The following is a 21,681-nucleotide window of genomic DNA, read 5'->3' on the forward strand; positions in this document are numbered from 1 at the left end:
CAGCTACCTTCTCCCCAGTCCTTTTCCTCCAGCGGCTTCAGCTGCCCCGAACACCACTATCAACCTCCCAAGTCGTAGAGATCGGAGTTCTCTGCTTGGGCTCACCTCCCTGTGCTGAAGACCGGAGGGCAAGTCCCCCAGACTGAGTAAATTGGGCTCATTTTGAGTGGTTTCATCCTTTTCTTTAGGACTACCATCCTCTTCTTCCTCTTGTCCAGTGTTGCTTTATACACTGAGTAGTCCAAATGATTTATACCTTGAGTAGTTGCATGCTGTTTACAGTAGGAGGCTGAGGCAGGAGCGCATTTCTCCATCAGGGCTGGAAGCTGAAGTTTGAATTTCTAAATCATGGCAGTTGATGTTTGGGAGAAGTAGTGGAGGTTTCAGAATGGGACTACTCAAGTTTAATTCAATTCTTTGGTATATATAATTTTTACAGTATTATCTGTAGTTTTATGGTCTTCAATTTACATGAAATGGCAGCCTTTTATAGCCTGAGAGAATCTTAAAAATCTTTTCAGTTCTTACTTTTAGAGATAAGAAAACTGGGACCCCAAAGGGTAGAGATCTGTCAAGGTGAAAAGCTGGAGGAGTGGCAGAACTGACTTATTCTCTTCTCTTTGTTTATGAATTTAGTACCTCTCATGGAAGACAGAATTGCTTCTCTCCTTCTCTCATACACAGACCCATTGTCTCTTATTTTCTTTTCATTTCCTCCTTTTCTTTCTCTTTGTTTCTGTTCACAAAAGGAAACATTTTTTTCCCCTTTGGAAGACAAATACTAACATAGATTCTTGATGGCAGTGAAGTCTTTGAAAAAATGGATTGGTTTTAAGTAACAACAGAGAGGAATCTTCTATTAAACAATCAAACTTTGGAAACAGAAAAGGGAGGCAGCAACGATGACAGCCTTATTCTACAGGCTATGTGAACATTTTCACATTTAGACTATTCAGGTTCAAATGGCGAACATATTTCTAGAGGTTAAAGAATAAATACTAGGTTTCTCTGCTGGTTAGAAACAGAAGCCATGCCAGGTATTTCAACCAGAGGGATTTAATCCAGGCAATCAGTTACAAGAGTGTTGGGAGGTTGAGAGAACAAATTGGCAATGTTGAGGTGGCTCAGATATTAGAAGCTGCAGCAAGCAGCTATTATCCTTAGAACTTGGGGAGCATAAGGGAAGAGGTGGTGTTGTCAGAACTTTGGAACTTAGAGAAAGGGTCCCTTATGGCTGACCCTTGTGCCTTTGAGGCAGATGCTGGGAGGCTAGTGCTTGACCTCTGAGAGTCTGCTTCCGGGAGCATGGAGAAGCTGCTGCTGGGAGTGCCAAGAGGATTGGAGTCTTAGCTTCCCTCACTGCTAGGCATTTGGTAAGAGCTAGAAACAGAAAGGAAGTCTCTTCGGCTCTCTTCTTACTTAGCAGTTGGTGGAAAATGATGACAATCCAGCTGGTGAAGGGGTCTGGGGAATGTGGTTCGCTGAGTCCCAGCCTGCCTCAGAGTCACAGGGCAGGGTGGGGGTTCCTCAAAAAATGAAATAGAGTTACCATGTGCCATGGACTACATGCTTGTGTCCCTGCACTTTCTGATGCTGAGCTCCAAATCCTCAGTGTGATGGCCTGTGGAGATGGAGCTTTTGGGAGGTAATTAGGTCATGAAGGTGGAGGTCTCATGAATAGGATTAGTGTCCTTATAAGAAGAGATATGAGAGAAATTATGTCTTTCTCCCCCTCGCTTGCAACCCACCCCATGAGAATACAACAAGAAGGCAGCACGGTGGCTCATGCCTGTAATTCCAGCACTTTGGGAGGCTGAGGGGGGTGGATCACCTGAGGTCAAGAGTTCAAGACCAGCCTGGCCAATATGGTGAAACCCTATCTCTACTAAAAGTACAAAAATTAGCTGGGTGTGGTGGTGGGTGCCTGCAATCCCAGCTACTCGGGAGGCTGAGGCAGGAGAATTGCTTGAACCAGGCGGAGGTTGCAGTGAGCCGAGATTGTGCCATTGCACTCCAGCCTGGGTGATAGAACAAAAATTCCTTCTCAAAAAAAAGAAGAAGGCAGCAGTGTGCAAACCAGGAGGAGTGTGCCAGCACCACATTTCTGTTGTTTAAGCCACCCAGTCTATGATACTGTGTTATGGTAGCCAAAATGGAGTAAGACAGCATATAATCCAGTAATTCCACTTCTGGGTATGTGACACCAAAAAACTGAAACTATTAAACTGATACGTGTACCCCCATGTTGATAGCAGCATTATTCACAATAGCCAAAAGGCAGAAGCAACCCAAGTGTCTATGCATGGATGGATGGGTAAACTACATATGGTATATACATACAACGAAACATCATTCAGCCTCAAAAGTAAGGAAGTTCCAACAAACACTATGCCATGGAGAGACACTGAGGACATTATGCTAAGTGAAGTAAGCAAGGCACACAAGGAAAAATATTGTATGATTTCACTTATATGAAGTACCTAACAGGGTCAAATTCACAGAGACAGAAAGGAGAACGGTGTGCACTGGGGCCTGGGGGAGAGGAAAATGGAGAATTGTTGTTTAATGGGTACAATGTTGTACAACAATCATCAGTATTCATCATCAGAATTTTCACTGTGAATGTATCTAATACCACTGAACACTATACTTAAAAATGGTTAAATGACAAATTGTATGTTAATATTTTACCACAAATAAATCACAGACCTTTTTCATGGAGTGGGGAGCTGAGAGAATTTGGTCAATAACAAGCACAGTTGCTAATGACTCTTATCCTTACTAAAGCCCACTGTAGCTTAGGATGAAGTTGCCTTCTGCAATGGTAATTTCACTATCCTGTCAGAGTTTCCTGGTTCTAAGGCCTTTGCATTTGAGACATGGTATCACACTATAAATCAGGACATATTTTCATATGCCAGGGAGTGTGCCCAAGTTGTAAAGAATAAAGCACCACATCCTTTACGTGTCACCATGTGTGTTTTTACGGACATGCCAGGCCTCAGGCACATTCCTCTGTCTTGTATGAGATTTATAACAGCAAACTTCATGTAAACACACAGGAGTAAGGTCATACAAATATATTCATCTTTTCATTCAACAAATATTTCATTCAAGAAATATTCACTGCTTGCCATGCACCAGAAACTCTTCCAGGGAAGCAGTGAACGGGAGAGCAAAATGGTGAACAATTTGCGTCTCCCGAGTACTTCCATTCTAGGGTGTGTGTGTGTGTGTGTGCACGCGCATGGATGTGTGTAGGGGATGGTAGGGGATGGTGGGTGGTGGTGGAGTGAATTATCTAAGCAGAGTAGATACTAAGAATCTGCACTCAGTGCTAAGTGAGGAAATAAAGCCAACAAGGGGCAGAGAGAGGGCGAGCAGGGCTGATGGGCTTTTCAGGGAAGTCTCAATGAGGGCCCTTCCAGCCAAGACTGAGACATGAGGGCATGTCTGGTGGAAGAGCACCCGGGCAGAGGGGTAGAACGAGGAGTGGGGCAGAGTCCCTAGTGCCCCTGGTGCAGTTGAGGAACAGCAGGGAGGCTGGTGAGACTAGAGTGTGGGCACGGGGTTAGAAAGCAGGGCACAAGTGGGTGTGAGGCCTCTTCCAGAGCCACGGAAGGATCTTTGCTTTTGCTGAGCAAGCGGGGAGCACTTGGGGCAATGGGGCAATGGGAAGAGCTAGGCAGAGGCAGGAGAATAGCTAGGACAGGTGGGTGAGGTCTGCAGGGCAGGGCATGGCAGGGCAGGGCAGTGGAGTGGGGGACGTATTTGGATTCAGGATATAGTTTGAACACAGAACCAACAGGATTTTCTCCTTGGATCAAAGATGGGGAGTGAGATAAAGAGGCATCAAAGATGACTGGGAGATTCCTGGCCCGTTCTCTAGAAGAATGGGACTGCTGTTTCTGAGAGTGGAAACCCTTTGGGAGGGTTTGCTTTTGGCCAAGTGAGCACACCAGACCCCTGAGTGGAGGTGGAGGTGGGCAGTGAGGATAGCGATTGAGTTCAGAGTTAGCCATGATGGTGTTTGCAGCCTGGGGTTGGATGAGATCTTGGAGGGAATGAGGACAGTTGGGTAAAAAATGAGGTTGAAGGTTTAGCCCTTTCTTTTGGGCTCCAAGGAGCTTCAAGACCTTGGACTCATTGCTGAGCCTCTTGAGAATCTCTGCTTCTGTTTGTAAGAGAGGATAACAGCAGCCACCCCACCTCGCAGGGATACTATTATGATTACTGAGGTGATGAATGCATGGAAGCTGCTCACATGAGTTCCCAGTTCTGTCTCTCCTCTCCTAGCAAGAGAGAGGCAACAGGGTCCACAGGGCTACTCCAAAGCCATCTGATTGCAAACAGCCTCTAAAAGAAGCCTGGGAAAATTACCAGGGAGATGTTTCCCACCAGCTCTGCTGCTCCCCTTTCAAACCTTGCGTGTGGCCACTCTCTAGAAGTTGGTCCCCTCCGCCCATCTTTCAGAGACTCTTTCCTTCGCTGCTTTCCTACACATCCCCTCCCCCTTTCCAAAACCTAGCTGGGTTTCTGCTCCAGTTTTGCAAACACCATTCTCACCTAGGTGCCAAGATAAACTGGCTGGAGGTTACTGTTGATGGTGCTAGTGGGTATTTGGTTAACTTTCTCAATCAACTAGAGGTCACAGGGCCCACCCCGAAAAGTAGCTGCCCTAAAAACCTGCTATTCTCCATCAGTGGGTGAGAGGTGGGGAGGGGGTGGGAGATGAGAAACCAGGAAGCAGAGATTTCTGAGAAGATCTAGAAAAAGAGAGATCATCTACACACTGTCAGGCGGTTTTCATGCATAACTGATAAAACCATGCTGTTCTTGAAATTAAGATAATGGCACTGAATAAGAGCACATGTGGACTAAATATACTAAATATACGATTGTCTCATCCTGATCAGCCTGATAGACTTAACAATAGGCTCAGCACAGTGAGAAGGATGATAGTGTGCTTGGTCTTGCATTGCTTGTCTAGAATATTGTGAGAAAAAGTACATTAGTGCCAGAAAAATAACTTGAAGGTGAAGTGCTTTCTGACAGTACTTCCAAAATACACAGATTTAATGAAAAGAGGAAAAATTTAGTGAAGATAACACCAGCATTGAAAAACAAAGCCTGTTTCCAAGGAAACAGCAATATTTTCCTTTTAATGGAAGCAGAATGTGACAGTGGACTTGAGAATCCCAATCCTTAAACTCAACTTAAGAGTTAGGAGTTGAGTAAATTCCATTATTTTTATAGATTTCACAAATTAATTCAGAAGTCTGTTCTTGGCAAAGTTTACGCATTCTGAAATAATGATTTTTACAGTTTAAAATTTTGAATTTCCTAAGTTACGTTTCTATAAATGTCTTCTTTGTTTTTTATGATTATTAAAGCAAAAAAGGTACCCATGTTCCCCCCGCCCCCCCATTTCAGAAAGCACTGAAAAAACAAAACCAAGAAAAGACTGATAACCTCACTGCATTACTAAGTGGGTTGACTATGTGCTTGTGACAATTTTAGTTATCACGCTGGTTATTTGTCCTCCGAAAATGTTTTCCTGGCCGGGTGCGGTGGCTCAAGCCTGTAATCCCGGCACTTTGGGAGGCCAAGGCGGGTGGGCCATCTGAGGTCAGGGGTTCGAAACCAGCCTGGCCAACATGGTGAAACCCCATCTCTACTAAAAATACAAAATTAGCCAGGCGTGGTGGCACATGCCTGTAATCTAAGCTACTCGGGAGGCTGAAGCAGGAGAATCGCTTGAACCTGGGAGGCAGAGGTTACAGTGAGCCAAAATCGCACCATTGCACTCCAGCCTGGGCAACAAGAGTGAAACTCCATCTTAAAAAAAAAAAAAAAGAAAAGAAAGAAAGAAAATGTTTTCCTCTGCCAGATGGGATAATACCATAACTCTGTCTGGGAAGCTGCTTTTCTAACTGAGCAATGTGTTCCGAGCACGTTTCCAGGCCAGCCCTCACCTGTGTTCTGGCCTCCAAGCCCAGGGCTGGGCTTCTGGGCTGGCTTGTCAATATTAACGAGGTTGGTAGAGTCCCTTGCCATGACAAGCTGATCGTGTAGTGAAGGATAAAGAAGCAGGAACCCAGAATACACTCCACAATGATGTAGCCAGGTGTCTGATAGAAGTCTGGCTTTGGGAAAAGGGATTTTCCAGGTGGGAATTGAAAGGTAAGTTATAATTAGCCAGGCCAAGAGCAGAGGGTGCTCTGGGCAGAGAGGAAGGCTCTGGGAGGAGAGACCTCGGGGTTGAAGAGCTGGGTGGAGGTCGGCCTGGCCTGGGCAAGGGCTGAGTCAAGGTCAGAGGAGAGATAAGCCCCGAGGAGTATGTTGGGGAGTTCAGACGATCCTGAGTACCTTGAGAAACTCTGAAAGGGGGAGTTTGAGCGGGGGAATGACAATCAGATTTGGATTTTGGAAACATTATTCTGGAGCATGGAGGGTGTTTGGGGACACCAGGGAGAGACAATGACACCGGGCAGGGGGCCTTGGCAGAGTTTTAGGAGGTAGAAAGAGAGCAGGAGAGAGAAGATTGATGCCAGCAACATTGAGGCAGTAGAAAGGAAAAGGCTTAGTGTTTGCGGTGATGTGTAGCCTTTGAGGAAGGGCACGTTCCGCGAGGGGTGGGCTGTCAGCCACTTCAGACCACCCCCTGCCCCCTTGCTAAAGACTGACTGAAGCGGGGCAACCCTTACAGACCAGGCGGCCCTGTGTTCCTGTGGCCTTTGGTGAGGCTGCTACTGGGCCTGTGTGGCAGCTCAGCTTCACTCTGCCAGGTCTGCCTTGACCTTCCCCGAACTCCAGGAGCCCACCCAAGGGTGCGCGGGAATAAAGCTCCGGTGCACTAACCTCCATCTCGAGGCTGCTTCGTGGGGAGCCTCACCTGTGGCAGTGACTGCGAGCCACGCGGAGAGTTACTCACTGTAATCAAGAACTAATGGGGTGGGGATGGGGGCAACCGGGAGGTAGATGGCTTAGCATGGGGCGTGGGGACTTGGGGGCCAGGGGAGACATCCGGGAGGCGGGTCAACGAGGTCCATGGTTTTGAGGTGGAGTCTGGTTTGAAGTCTCTTGGGCAAAAAGGTATTCCTTGCCAGCCTTTCCTCCCAAATACTTCCAGTTTCTTAAATATACTTTGTTTTCATTTACCTCAGAGTCTTTATACAAGCTATTCCGTTGCCTGGAACATTCTTTTTTCCCTTGATTTCTTCTATTAATACTTTCTTCTCATTCTAAGGAAGTGACTTCCTCCAGGAAGTCATCCTGGACGCACTGGGCTCTAGTTCAGGGGACTGACGAGCATCATGCGCCGGCATTTCCTACATCACAGCCCTTGTCATATGATGTTATAATTGCCTATTTTCTTCTTTGTGTTCTCCCCAAAGTTTATAAACTTTGAGATAAGAGACTTTATCGAAGTTGTTAAAGGCTTTATCAGCAGCACCTAGTGTGGTTCCTGATACAGGAGGTGTCAGGAAATAATTGTGGAGTGAACCAATGGTAATTAAAACAGACACTTGGAAAGAAGAGGAGGAATACATAGATTAAAGGTGAAGTCAGGGGCAGAAGAGGAAACAAAGATAGCAGGGGAGGGTGGCCAGGAGGTAAGGGTCATTTGTTCACTAAATTTAACCAGAATTTATTATCCAAATGTTGTTGGACATTTAAGTCCTCCCAACATTTTCTTAATAATTTGCTATGACAAACAATATCTTCATAAGCACCCTCCTACTGTAGATTTTGTGGATGTTTTTATATAATACCCACAGGATAAATGTATAGAAGTGGAAATTTCAGTGTCAAAGGATTTCCTGTTAAATTTTTGATATTTTTAGCGCCAATTTATCCTCCAGAAACATATCATTTTCTGCTTATTCCCAGCCCTGAATTATTTAACATTTTAAATATGAAGCTCTTGTTTATTTTGAAAACTGTGATAAAATATGTATAACATAAATCTACCGTTTTCACTATTTTTAAGTGTACAAGTCAGGGGCATTGATTACATTCATAATGTTGTACAGTCGTCACCACTATTCATTTTGAGAACCTTTTTTTTTAAATCATCTCAAACAGAAACTCTGCGCCCATTATACAGTAACTCCCTTTCTCCCCTTCTCATTTGTTCCTGAGAATCATTTGCATTTTTTAGGAAGGAAGCTTGAGTTCATTGCATTTTCATCCAACGAGAGGAATGGCAAGTGACTTAAAAACTTCTGATTCTGCATTAGGCCAGCAACCTTGAACGTGGGCAAGTAAGCATGTCTTTATGCCAAGGCATGGGGCATAATAATATACAGACTCACAATGCCATGGAATAGATAGCCTTTGGGGTTTCATAGACCCAGAAGAACATCTGTTGGTAACACTTAGGAGCTCCTCAGCCAATCTGGGGATATTTAATTATCTAATTATTTCAATTAAGCCAAGACTCACATGTTTAGGATTTTGGAAGCCTATCCCAAACTAGAAATAAGATACAGAAAGGTTCTCATTGTTTTTGTGGGTGAAACACTTAACCCTGAGTATCAATGATGTTGTAGCTTATCCAAGCACTTCTAAGGAGTGCTTACAATTTTTTCAGAAGTTTGTAAAGACAAGTTTAGTTTTTGCTCCAAAATGGTTTCCTACATTCATGTTAAAGATTGCATTTAATTCTTATATTTCCACAATACCTTCTGGAGAGCGCCGATGGGAAGGCAGAATAACCTAAGGCTGAGACACTGTGGGAACGAGATGAGAATCTGTTTGGGCCTTGATAGGGATCCTGAAGTTAAGATATGTGGAGACCCTTCAAACAATAGCAGTTTGCAGCTCTGCTAATTATTGGCTCTTGCCTATCTGTTACTGTTAGAATTACTGAGCAAAAAGTATTGTATTGAAAACCTGGCTAAAACAAGAGGGAGAATTTATGGGATTAACTTTCTTTTATCTTTTTTACCTTTTAAATAGGGGAATAGTCTCACAAACTGAATTAAAGGGAGGTGCTTTCTTAAAGGCTTTGAAGTTTTTCTTTACAAACAGAGTTGAATTTATTTGAGCCCTTTCCCTTCAAAGTAAAAGCCCCGCAAGGAAATGATTTCCTTCATGCATTTCTTGCCCTTTGTGAATTAACAGGAGTTATACAGCAAAAGAGAGGGCCTGATAGGGAGTCGGGGCAAGCCAATCCCCCTAGAATATAAAATAAACGCTGATGGGCTCTTAAAATGACAGAACCATTTTTGTAATGATGAAAAGGTTTTCCTTCTGCATCCTGGAAGCATGAAACCCTGAGGATGAGGATAAAGCTAACAGAGAAAAGAATTCCAAAAATGATATGCCCCTATGGTGTGTGCATCTTCATCTTGTACTATTTGTTATTTTAAAAGTAAACTTTATTGCATATATTTGGTGCTATTTAAATTCAGCCAAATGCTGTCTGATGGTGGGGCTTTCTGTATTTCAGCCTCTGAAAAAAATAAACAAGAAAATCGTGTGTAAATGTTTTAAGATAGCCAAAATTGATGTCTTACAAGTCACCAATTTTCATGGCCACCCTACCCCCAGAATAATTTTCCATTAAGAGTGTCCTCTGCAGCAGCCTCAGCTCCCCAGCCAGTTCTACCCCGCTGAGCTCTCCATCTGCACCTCCTTTCCAGGACTATTTCTTCATTTGCACAATGGGGATATAAATGTGGGGTAAGTCAAGAAGCTATAATACTTCTGGGGCTAGAGGCATGGGAATACAGAAGATGTTCACTTTATGCACTTTTGAAACGTTTTGCATCAATTATATTTTATTAAAAAGAAAAAGTTGGGTGAGATGAAGCCATGTGTGTAGGTGTGCTGGCTCACTTTTGTAGGTGACAGTGGGCGTGTCCTGGCTTGGGTCTGCTGTCAGCATGACTTCGGGTGAGTGATGACATAAGTCTGGCTTCACCTTCTCTGATGGTAGAATGAGGGGTGTTGAGGTGCAGATGTCTCTTGGAATTTTGAAAGCAAGCATTACTTCCTTTGGAGTTGGGCTCTGGAGAGCAGCAAAGGATTGGGAACGTTTGTAGTGGCGGACAAGTTGCAAAGATAGTGCAAAATGTTCCCATATACTCCTCACCCAGTTTTCCCTATTCTTAATCTCTCTCTCTATATATGTGCATATTTTTCCTTTTGACTTAATTTCTTAAGTACTTAAGAGTATCTGAAGCCTAGACACTTTGCCAACTATCTAAAGCTCACCTCTGGATGTTCAGACACAAGTAACCTATTAATGTAACATTCTGAGGAAGTCCCTCTGGATCCTACTCCAATCTTGACTGGCTGCCCTTCCTGTCTGAGGATTCCCACTCCCTCCCCTGTGCTAGGTTTCCTGTTCCTAAAAGCCATATTTCTCTCTTCCTTGGTTTACTCATACATAAGCTTTTAAAATAGCTTTCTGAGAAAAAATACATGGGAAATAAAATTTTGCATGTCTAAAAATGTCTTTATTCTAGCTTCGTACTTGACTGATAAGTTGGCTGCATACAGACTTTTCCTTTCAATTCCCATGCTGCTGTTGGGACATCTATAGCTATTATGATTACGAGCCTTTGAAGGGGATCTGTTTGTTTTGTTCATTTTTCCTTTGTGGAAGCATATGTCATGTTATCTTTGTTCTCAGTCTTTTCTTCCCATGTGTATGTATATTCCTTTTTTTATTCTACCTGTTCATGTTTCATGGTTGCAATATCATCTCTTAGTTAATATTAGTTTTGGGGGAGAAATTTCTTCCCCCTGCACAGTCCCTTATTTCTTCCAAGTTGGTTTTTCTACTTGTTTTGGTCTCTGTTTCTGTTTCTGTCTCTTTCTCTCTCTCATTCTTTAACGATAAAGCATTTCCTCGGGTGTTTGACAATCCTGGGCAGGCAAAAAACAGTGGATTGGAAACTCCGACACACAAAGTTGTTACTGTCAGGAGATGGTCTGGACCCATAAGTTGAGCAATGTCTAACATAATTTTTAAAAAAGTGTTTCCTCCTGAGAAGTTCATATTCTCTAGAGAAGGCTGTTCTCATCTCCCGGCAGAAAGAGGAAGCCATCCTGCCAGTATTTTAGAAGCTGCATAGAGGAAGAGGAACCCGAGCTTCAGCAAGCAGTTCCCTTGTTTCACTATTGTAACCCACCTTTACATGTGGGGTGGCCCAAGCCAGAGACTTGGGTTAGCTCTCTTCAGGGAATAAACCTCCATTTTTTTTTCCCTCTGGTAGGGGAGGGTAATTGGGTAATTGGAGATCTGATAGTTGCTTACGTAGACTTTCAATCAGTCACCTAGTTTCCTAAATATATCTAGGTCACCCATTTACCCTTCTTTCAGGTATCTGATGTGGTATTTCCAGAGGCTGTGGAGGATTCATATTAATCAGTTTGATTGTCACCTCTCTCCATAGGACTATGCTGCCTTGGGTCTGCTGATTCATTTGTGACTCTCCATCTACTTTCTAGCATCCAAAGTTATTGCCGTTAGCTCCTTTTTGTTCTCTCCTTTTCTGTAGATTTCTGTCTTAAAATCTCTTTCTTCATTTTAGTGGGATTATAGTAGAAATGATAATAGGTGCATGTATTCCACCTGCTATCTTTTTATTAGTTGTCTCTGTTACCATTTTCTCCTCTTGATGTCTTCACTTTTCATCCTATTACTTATCCACCTCATGATTAAGCATTAGAAAAGAGTTCGCCAAATAATTTTACACTTCAATGACACAGAGACCAAGAAAAAGAAAGATTATTTGACTTAGAGCAGAGCTGAGAAAGTGGCAAGTCAAATGTCTTAATTATTCTTTTATTTTACTTTTTTAATTGAGACAGAATCTTGTTCTGTCACCCAGGCTGGAGTGCAGTGGCAATCTGATCTTGGCTGATAGCAACTTCTGCCTCCCGGGTTCAAGCAATTCTCGTGCCTCCAGCTTCCCAGCTAGCTGGGACTACAGGTGCACACTACCACACCAGGATAATTTTTGTATTTTTTTTTTAGTAGAGCCAGCGTTTTGCCATGTTGGTCAGGCTGTTCTCGAACTCCTGACCCCAAGTAATCCACCCACCTCGGCCTCCCAAAGTGCTGGGATTACAGGCATGAGCCACTGCTCCCAGCCTTAATTATACTATTCAATGAATCTCCAGTCCAACAGCAAATGTCCTGTCTTATTCACATACTAAAGGTGTGGTGGTTGCTATCAACAGGCTCAAAAGTCCTCTAACAAGACAATTCCACAGCAAAAAAAATTTTTGGGCAATTGTTTGCCTAGTGGAGTAATACAGCATACATTCTATACAGGCAAAAGTTCCCTAGAATTTGTTGACTCGTATTTTCAACAGTGCCCTACCACTGAAAGTGGCAGTGGAGTTGCAATAAAAATAGTATTTAAAACACATTATAAAAGATAAAACCACTTTATAGTCTTAACTACTGTAGTGTGATTTTAATCTGCTTAATGCTTCTCTCAAAAATAAACTGAAATAAAAGTTTTTGTATTTTTTGACATTTGGAACTATTTTTTTTTCATTAAAAATCAATTTATGTGAAATCGTGGTTTTCTTTTTCTTTTTTTTTCTTTTATTTTTTGAGATGGAGTCTCATTCTGCCGCCCTGGCTGGATTGCAGTGGCACAATCTAGGCTCACCACAACCTCCGCCTCCCAGGTTCAAGTGATTCTCCTGCCCCAGCCTCCGGAGTAGCTGGGACTACAGGTGCACACCACCATGCCTGGCTAATTTTTGCATTTTAAGTAGAGACGGGTTTCACCATGTTGGCCCAGCTGGTCTTGAACTCTTGACCTCAGGTGATCCGCCTGCCTCGGCCTCCCAAAGTGCTGGGATTACAGGCATGAGCCACCATGCCCGGCCTATGGTTTTCTTTTATTTCCTCTTGATGCTTAAAAACCTTTTGAGACTCTGGGGAAAACTGTAGAAGACATGACTGTAAATACAGGGTGGTATGTCTTCAGTGATGGTGTGCCAGCAGAAAGTGAAGTTCCTGCTTCTGCATTTATTCATATGCTGGGTAATTTAAGCTACTAAAATGAAAGCAAATAAGAAAAATAAAGGAGAACAAGAATCAGGAAACAATTAAAAGTACTGAACATTTATTGAGTGCCAGTTATGTGCTAGGCATTTTCATGCATGTGGAAGTCTTTGCCTAGAGTTTTCTTTGTTGAACAAAAACCTTAGTGGGCTTATAACTGAGAACTTTGTATATAGGTAATGTGCTCTACCAGAAATTTAGTGTGAAGACTACTATTATTATAAGATAGCAACTATCTTCAAATGAAAGATATCTATAATTTGCTGTTAGAATGGCAATGTATTCTTTTAGGAACTTGCTGTGCAGAAATATATATATATTCATATATAAAGTCAACTCTCCGGCCAGGTATGGTGGCTCACACCTGTAATCCTAGCAGTTTGGGAGGCCCAGGCAGGCGGATCATTTGAGCTCAGGAGTTCGAGACCAGCCTGGGCAACATGGTGAAACCTCGTCTCTACCAAAAATAGCTGGGGGTGGTGGCGTGCGCCTGTAGTTCCAGTTACTTGGGAGACTGAAGTTGGAGGATCGTTTGAGCCTGGGAGGTCCAGGCTTCAGTGAGATGAGATTGCACCACTGCACTCTAGCCTGGGTGGCAGAGTGAGATCCTGTAAAAAAAAGAGTATAGTCAACCCCATTATTCATGGATTCTGCATTTGTGAATTCACATGCTTTCTAAAATTTATTTGTAACCCCAGGACCTATGCTTCTGGTTGCTTCCATGGCTATTTGCAGATGTGCTGAGGGGAACTTGAGCTGCCTGCCCATGAGGCAGAGCCAGGCAGTGCTCTGCATTCTTGCTTCAGCCCTCACACTGTGAGCACATGTCATTTTGGTGGTTTGTTTCTTGGCATATTTTTTGCATGTTTGCACTTTTTGTTTTGGTGATTTCTCTATTTAAAATGGCTCCCAAGCATAGCGCTGGACTGCTGTTCAGCATTCCTAAGCCCAAGAAGGCTCTGATGTGTCCTACAGAGAAAACACAAGTGGTAGATAAGCTTCCCTCAGGCATGAGTTACAGTGCTGGTGGCAGTGAGTTCAATCTTAATAAATCAACAATATACAGTCATGCACCACATAATGACGTTTTGGTCAATGACAGACTGCATATATGATGATGGTCCCATAAGATTATAATAGAGCTGAAAATTCTTATCACCTAGTACTTAGTGCATGCCTTAAATCATTATTTTAGAGTATATTCTTTCTTTTTAAAAAGTTGACTGTAAATCAGCCTCAGGCAGGTCCCTAGGGAGGTATCCAGAAGAAGGCATTGTTATCATAGAGATGACAGCTCCAAGCCTGTTGTTGCCCGTGAGGACAAGGTATAGAGGTGGAAGGCAGTGATAGTGATGATCCTGACCTTCGTAGGCCTAGGCTAATGTGTGTGTTTGTGTCTTAGTTTTCAACAAAAAAATTAAAAAAAAAAAAACCTTTAAAAATTCAAAATAAAAAAGCTTGTAGAATAAGCATGTGAAGAGGAAAATACTTCTGTACAGCTGTGTAATATATTTGTGTCTTACGCTATTACGAAAAGTCAAAACTTAAAAACATAAACTAAAAAGTTACAGTAAACTAAGTTTAATTTATTATTGAAGAAAAATATTTTATAAATTTAGTGTAGTCTAAGTGTGCAATGTTTATAAAGTCTATAGTAGTGCACAGTAATGTCTTAGGCCTTCACATTCACTCCCCACCCACTCATTCAGTCACCCAGAACAACCTGCAGTCCTGCAAGCTCCGTTCATGGTGAGTGCTCTGTACATGTGTACCATTTTTTATCTTTTTTTTTTGGTGGAGTCTTGCTCTGTTTCCCAGGCTGGAGTGCAGTGGCGTGATCTAGGCTCACTGCAACCTCCATCTCCTGGATTCAAGCCATTCTCATGCCTCACCCTCCAGAGTAGCTGGGATTACAGGCATCCACCATCACACTAGGCTAATTTTTGCATTTTTAGTAGAGGCGGGGTTTTGCCATGTTGGCCAGGCCGCTCTCGAACTCCTGACCTCAGGAGATCCACCCACCATGGCCTCCCAAAGTGCTGGGATTGCAGGCGTTAGCCACCACGCCCGGCTCATTTTTTGATCTTTTATGCTGTATTTTTACTGTACCTTTTCAATGTTTGAATACACATTGTGTTACAATTGCCTACAGTATTCAGTACAGTAACATGCTGTGCAGGTTTGTAGCCTAGGAGCAATAGGCTATATCACAGAGCTTAGGTGTGTAGTAGGTGCTACTGTCTAGGTTTATGTAAGTGCACTCTGTGATGCTTGCATAATGATGAAATCATCAAACCATACACTTCTCAGAACATATCCCCATTGTTAAGTGATACATGACTGTATGTTATATAATGAGTCAATAAGCTAAAAAACACATGACACTAGGTTATATATATTAATCAACTGACAAAAATCTTGTGACCAGAGGCTCACAGAAACCTAACCTTTTATTTCCCCCAGGAGCAATACTTCAATATTTTCTAATTCAGTGTTCCAAGTAACTTTATAAGACACAACTACTGTGAATAGTAAGAATTGACATGTACACACATACAACACTGTCTTCAAGAAAAAAAAATCAGTTTGGAGAGATATAAAAATAAATAAAGATAATGCAAATGGAAGCATTTGAGTGACACTCAAAGAAAACAACTCAAACACATTGGCAGCTGAATGGAGAATGAGTCCATCTATTGAACTAATTTTTGGTATTCAAGTAAAACTCTTTCCTGCTAATAAAATGGAGGGGTGGCACCTACTGCTTGGCTGCTTTTTCCTTTTTTTTTTTTAGTACAAACAAGGCTGTACTCAAAATATGGATAAACATATCCATGTGAATTTTATATAAGGTTCTCCCTTGTAGAATAATTTTTCCTCATTTTCCTCACGTAGCAAAGAGAATGTTTCTTTGATCTCTTCCTGCCGTCTAGGCAGTGCAATTCAAACTGCTATTTAATATCCTTTGCCCTGGTTTATGTTCCCTGAAAGTGACAGATCGTTCTGTTTGTAATCTGCATCTAATCTGTATTTCTGCCAAGTTTCAGCTCTTGTTTTTCCTATTTAGCAGTGGACCAAAGTTTCAAGTGAAGCATTTAAAGCTGGAGTTTGCAATTCACAAATGAAAAAAAATTAACTTAAAATGGCTGTTCTTGGAGGAGTGTGACTTGTATTAATTTGACTTTTTCTATCATTTAACATGATATCAAATGCTTGAAGGAACTTCAGAAATTCTGGCAGAATATCAGCCAAGGCCTGGTTTTCTCCTGCTGCCTCTCTCCACTGTCCTCCTCTTCTTCTCCCTCCTGAGGTTCACAGAAGAGTCCGTCTATAGCATAGATGTCATGATATTGAGTTCATTAATTCACGGTTTCTAAGACTTGATCAGTACTTTTTTTCCCTTTCTTCTTCTTTTTATATCATATCTGGGCCCCTTCCATCGTCTCTCCAGGAGCACCCGTTAGCTCCCTTTGGCTGGCTCTCTCCCCTTCTCTCCCTCCCTTCCTTCTCTTCCCCTCACAGCGGGCTCATTAATCCAGTGCCTTTACCCCGAAACAATTAATCCCAGGTTTTCTTCAGATTTTCTCTGTGCCTCTGATTTCTCTACTCAGACTCTTCACTTTTTCCAATCAATTCCCAGTCATTTGTCTTGATGAGAGTCCATTTCCCATCTAGGATCACCTGGGTTTAGCTTTTGCCAGAGCATTTTTTTCTACCAGACCCACAGGTGGTTTAAGGAGAATTTAGAACAGCGTATCTAAGTGCAGTTATTGCTGAATGACCTTGGGGTCAGTAGGCATGACTGAGAGGAGGAAGTCCATCAGCCCAGGACAATGAGCAGGTGGCCTTGGGCACAAGAAACCCACACAATTATATATTTTCTTTGAGGTTGGCTGCCATTATATGATCTCAGTGTTATAACAGTAGACTGATTCAGTTACTCTTAAAAGCACCAAAATCTATTAAAAATAGTTTATAGAAGAAAAAAAGAAGGATCCTTAAACATATAATATTGAAAGCACTAAATCCAACTGTTGCATTTTACGAATAAGTTATTTACAAGTTTTACTAGAAGTAGGACCATAACTCAGGCCTACAGAGTTCTAGTTCAGTGCTATTTAATTTTTAAGTAATTAATCAATGATTGGCAAGTGTAGCAAAGTAATTAATGGCTGGCAAATATTTGGGTTTGTTTCATTATTAAAATCAATCCTTTTATTAATCAGTATTGTGAAGTAGTGTAATCATTAGTTTTTGGTGAATATTTTTAGTTGCCTTGCAGATAGACATTTTTAACAACTTTATAGAGGTATAATTGGCTTACAATAAACTGCATATATTTAAAGCACCCAGTTTGACAAAATTTGACATATGTGTATGCTCTTGGAACCATCACCACAAAGCAAAATAATGAACGTATCTGTTACCATCACACATTTCCTTGATCCCTTTTGTAATTCCTCCCTCCCACTCCTTTTCATTCCATCCATGCCTCCCAGGTTTGGCAACCACTGATTTGTCTTATGTCACCATATGTCAGGGTGTATTTCCTAGGATCTTATCTAAACGGAATTGTACAGTGTGTACTTATTTTTGTCTTTATTTTCTTTTTCATTCAGCATAGTTTTTTCAGATTCGTCCATGCCATTGCCTGAATCAATAGTTTGGTTCACTTCATTGCTGAGTAGAATCCTGTTGTGTGGATCTACCATACTTGTCTTTATCCATTCGCCTGTTGATGGGCATTTGGGTTGCCCCCTTTTGGGGTTATAGACATAGTTTTCCAACTTTGGAAGCGTTGACATTTTGAGCTGGCCAATTCTTTGTCACAGGAGTTGTTCTGTGCACTGTAGAATGTTTAGCAGAATTCTTGATCTCTGCCCATTATATGCCAATTGCACCCCCACAATGTGACAACCAAAAACATCTCCAGACATTGGCAGATATCCTCTGGTAAGCAAAATCACCTCAAATTGCAAACTATTGGGCAAAAAACAGAGCTGCTGTGAATATTCAAGTAGAAGATTTTGTATTGAAAATACGCCTTCATTTCTCTTGGGTAAATACAGCAGTGGAATGGCTAGGTCATACAGGCACTTATTTAACTTAAAAAAAAAAAGTCAAATGGTATTCAAAAGTGATTAAAGGTTTCCTCCAGCCGGGCGCGGTGGCTCACACCTGTAATCCCAGCACTTTGGGAGGCCAAGGTGGGCTGATCACCGGAGGTTGGGAGTTGGAGACCAGCCTGGCCAACATGGAGAAACCCCCGTCTCTACTAAAAATACAAAATTAGCCGGGTGTGGTGGCACATGCCTGTAATCCCAGCTACTTGGGAGGCTGAGGCAGGAGAATCACTTAAACCTGGGAGGCGGAGGTTGCAGTGAGCCTAGATGGCACCATTGCATTCTACATTCTAGCCTGGGCAACAAGAGCATAACTCTGTCTCAAAAAAAAAAAAAAAAGTTCCCTCCAGCAGCGTGTGAGAGTTCAAGTTCCTCAACATCCTTGCCAACACTAGATGTGGTCAGTGTTTTCAATTTTACACATTCTAATAGGAGTGAAGTGGTATCTCATTGTGTTTTTACTTTTCATTTATCTAATGACTAACAATACTGAGCATCTTCATATGCTTATCTTCTTTGATGGAGTTCTTGGAGATCATAATCTTTCATCACTTGATGACCCATGTCTTCAAAACTGTTGTTTCATATATTTTGTCCATTTATTTAGTAGTTGCAGGTTGGAGGGTAGACCCAATCCCTGAGAGTTGGTCTTGGCTGAAAGCAGGACTCTGGACACCTGCCCACATGTTTTCCTAGCAGTTACTCACAGCCACGTAACTCCCTGCTGTGTGTCCCCTCTTTCTTCAATTTCCAGTCCTTAGACTTTTGCTTTTCTTGTTTTTGGCTTTTAACATTAGTTTGCTTAATGAAAAGTTTATATCATGTGTTTTCTCTTCTTGTTCTGATTTGCTGACTTCTGTTGCATCTTTAAAAATTGCCAAGGAGCTTATGCACAGTGGCTCACGCCTGTAATCCCAGCACTTTGGGAGGAGTGTTAGAGGCCAGGAGTTCAAGACCAGTCTAGCAACAAAGTGAGACTGCTTCTCTCCATGGGGGTCTCTACAAATTTTTCTTTTTTTAATCAGCCAAACATGATCCTAGCTACTTGGGAGACTGAAGTGGGAGAACAGTTTGAGCTCAGGAGTTCGAGGCTGCAATGAGCTATGATTGTGCCACTGCACTCCAGAATGGAGCAAAACCCTATCTCTAAGAAAAAAATTGCCATGGTAGTAAATGATGTTTACAAGTTTTAATTAAATAACCAGATACACAAAGGATTAAGAGGATAAATGGATGGAAGGGATGGATAAAGATTGAAAATATCACTTCATTCCATGTAGAGATTTACTTTTGGTGTTCTTACAAGTAAACTGGTATAAAAGAAAACAAGTTATAAAAAGGGTTTCATCAAAGTTAAACACTTCAAGAATAAAAGTTAATAAAGCAAAAAAGTAAGCTACAGATTGGAAGCAAATATTTGCAACACATTCAACTTTATACAGCTTAAAAATAAAAGCAGTCAAAAGACATTAACAAGGCTGGAGCCAAGATGGCCGAATAGGAACAGCTCCCGTCTACAGCTCCCAGCATGAGCGATGCAGAAGACGGTGATTTCTGCATTTCCATCTGAGGTACCGGGTTCATCTCACTAGGGAGTGCCAGACAGTGGGAGCAGGACAGTGGGTGCAGCACACCATGTGCGAGCCAAAGCAGGGTGAGGCATTGCCTCACTTGGGAAGTGCAAGGGGTCAGGGAGTTCCCTTTCCTAGTCAAAGAAAGGGGTGACAGATGGCACCTGGAAAATCGGGTCACTCCCACCCCAATACTGCGCTTTTCCGATGGGCTTAAAAAACAGCGCACCAGGAGATTATATCCCGCACCTGGCTCAGAGGGTCCTACGCCCACGGAGTCTCACTGATTGCTAGCACAACAGTCTGAGATCAAACTGCAAGGCGGCAGCCAGGCTGGGGGAGGGGCACCCACCATTGCCCAGGCTTGCTTAAGTAAACAAAGCAGCCGGGAAGCTCAAACTGGGTGGAGACCACCACAGCTCAAGGAGGCCTGCCTGCCTCTGTAGGCTCCACCTCTGGGGGCAGGGCACAGACAAACAAAAAGACAGCAGTAACCTCTGCAGACTTAAATGTCCCTGTCTGACAGCTTTGAAGAGAGCAGTGGTTCTCCCAGCATGCAGCTGGAGATCTGAGAACGGGCAGACTGCCTCCTCAAGTGGGTCCCTGACCCCTGATCTGTGAGCAGCCTAACCAGGAGGCACCCCCCAGTAGGGGCAGACTGACACCTCACATGGCCGGGTACTCCTCTGAGACAAAACTTCCAGAGGACCGATCAGACAGCAGCATTCGCGGTTCACGAAAATCCACTGTTCTGCAGCCACCACTGCTGGTACCCAGGAAAATAGGGTCTGGAGTGGACCTCTAGCAAACTCTAACAGACCTGCAGCTGAAGGTCCTGTCTGTTAGAAGGAAAACTAACAAACAGAAAGGACATCCACACCAAAAACCCATCTGTGTGTCACCACCATCAAAGACCAAAAGTAGATAAAACCACGAAGATGGGGAAAAGCAGAGCAGAAAAACTGGAAACTCTAAAAAGCAGAGCACCTCTCCTCCTCCAAAGGAACACAGCTCCTCACCAGCAACAGAACAAAGCTGGATGGAGAATGACTTTGAAGAGTTGAGAGAAGAAGGCTTCAGACGATCAAACTACTCCGAGCTACAGGAGAAAATTCAAACTAAAGGGAAAGAAGTTGAAAATTTTGAAAAAAACTTAGATGAATGTATAACTAGAATAACCAACACAGAGAAGTGCTTAAAGGAGCTGATGGAGCTGAAAGCCAAGGCTCGAGAACTACGTGAAGAATGCAGAAGCCGATGCTATCAGCTAGAAGAAAGTGTATCAGTGATGGAAGATGAAATGAATGAAATGAAGCAAGAAGGGAAGTTTAGAGAAAAAAGAATAAAAAGAAATGAACAAAGCCTCCAAGAAATATGGGACTATGTGAAAAGACCAAATCTACGTCTGATTGGTGTACCTGAAAGTGACAGGGAGAAGGGAACCAAGTTGGAAAACAATCTGCAGGATATTATCCAGGAGAACTTCCCCAATCTAGCAAGGCAGGCCAACATTCAGATTCAGGAAATACAGAGAACGCCACAAAGATACTCCTTGAGAAGAGCAACTCCAAGACACATAATTGTCAGATTCACCAAAGTTGAAATGAAGGAAAAAATGTTAAGGGCAGCCAGAGAGAAAGGTCAGGTTACCCACAAAGGGAAGCCCATCAGTCTAATAGCGGATCTCTCGGCAGAAACTCTACAAGCCAGAAGAGAGTGGGGGCCAATATTCGACATTCTTAAAGAAAAGAATTTTCAACCCAGAATTTCATATCCAGCCAAACTAAGCTTCATAAGTGAAGGAGAAATAAAATACTTTACAGACAAGCAAATGCTGAGAGAATTTGTCACCACCAGGACTGCCCTAAAAGAGCTCCTGAAGGAAGCACTAAACATGGAAAGGAACAACCGTACCAGCCACTGCAAAATCATGCCAAACTGTAAA

Source organism: Pongo pygmaeus, chromosome 7 (genome assembly GCF_028885625.2).
Source record: "Pongo pygmaeus isolate AG05252 chromosome 7, NHGRI_mPonPyg2-v2.0_pri, whole genome shotgun sequence".
NCBI classification, from domain to species: domain Eukaryota; kingdom Metazoa; phylum Chordata; class Mammalia; order Primates; family Hominidae; genus Pongo; species Pongo pygmaeus.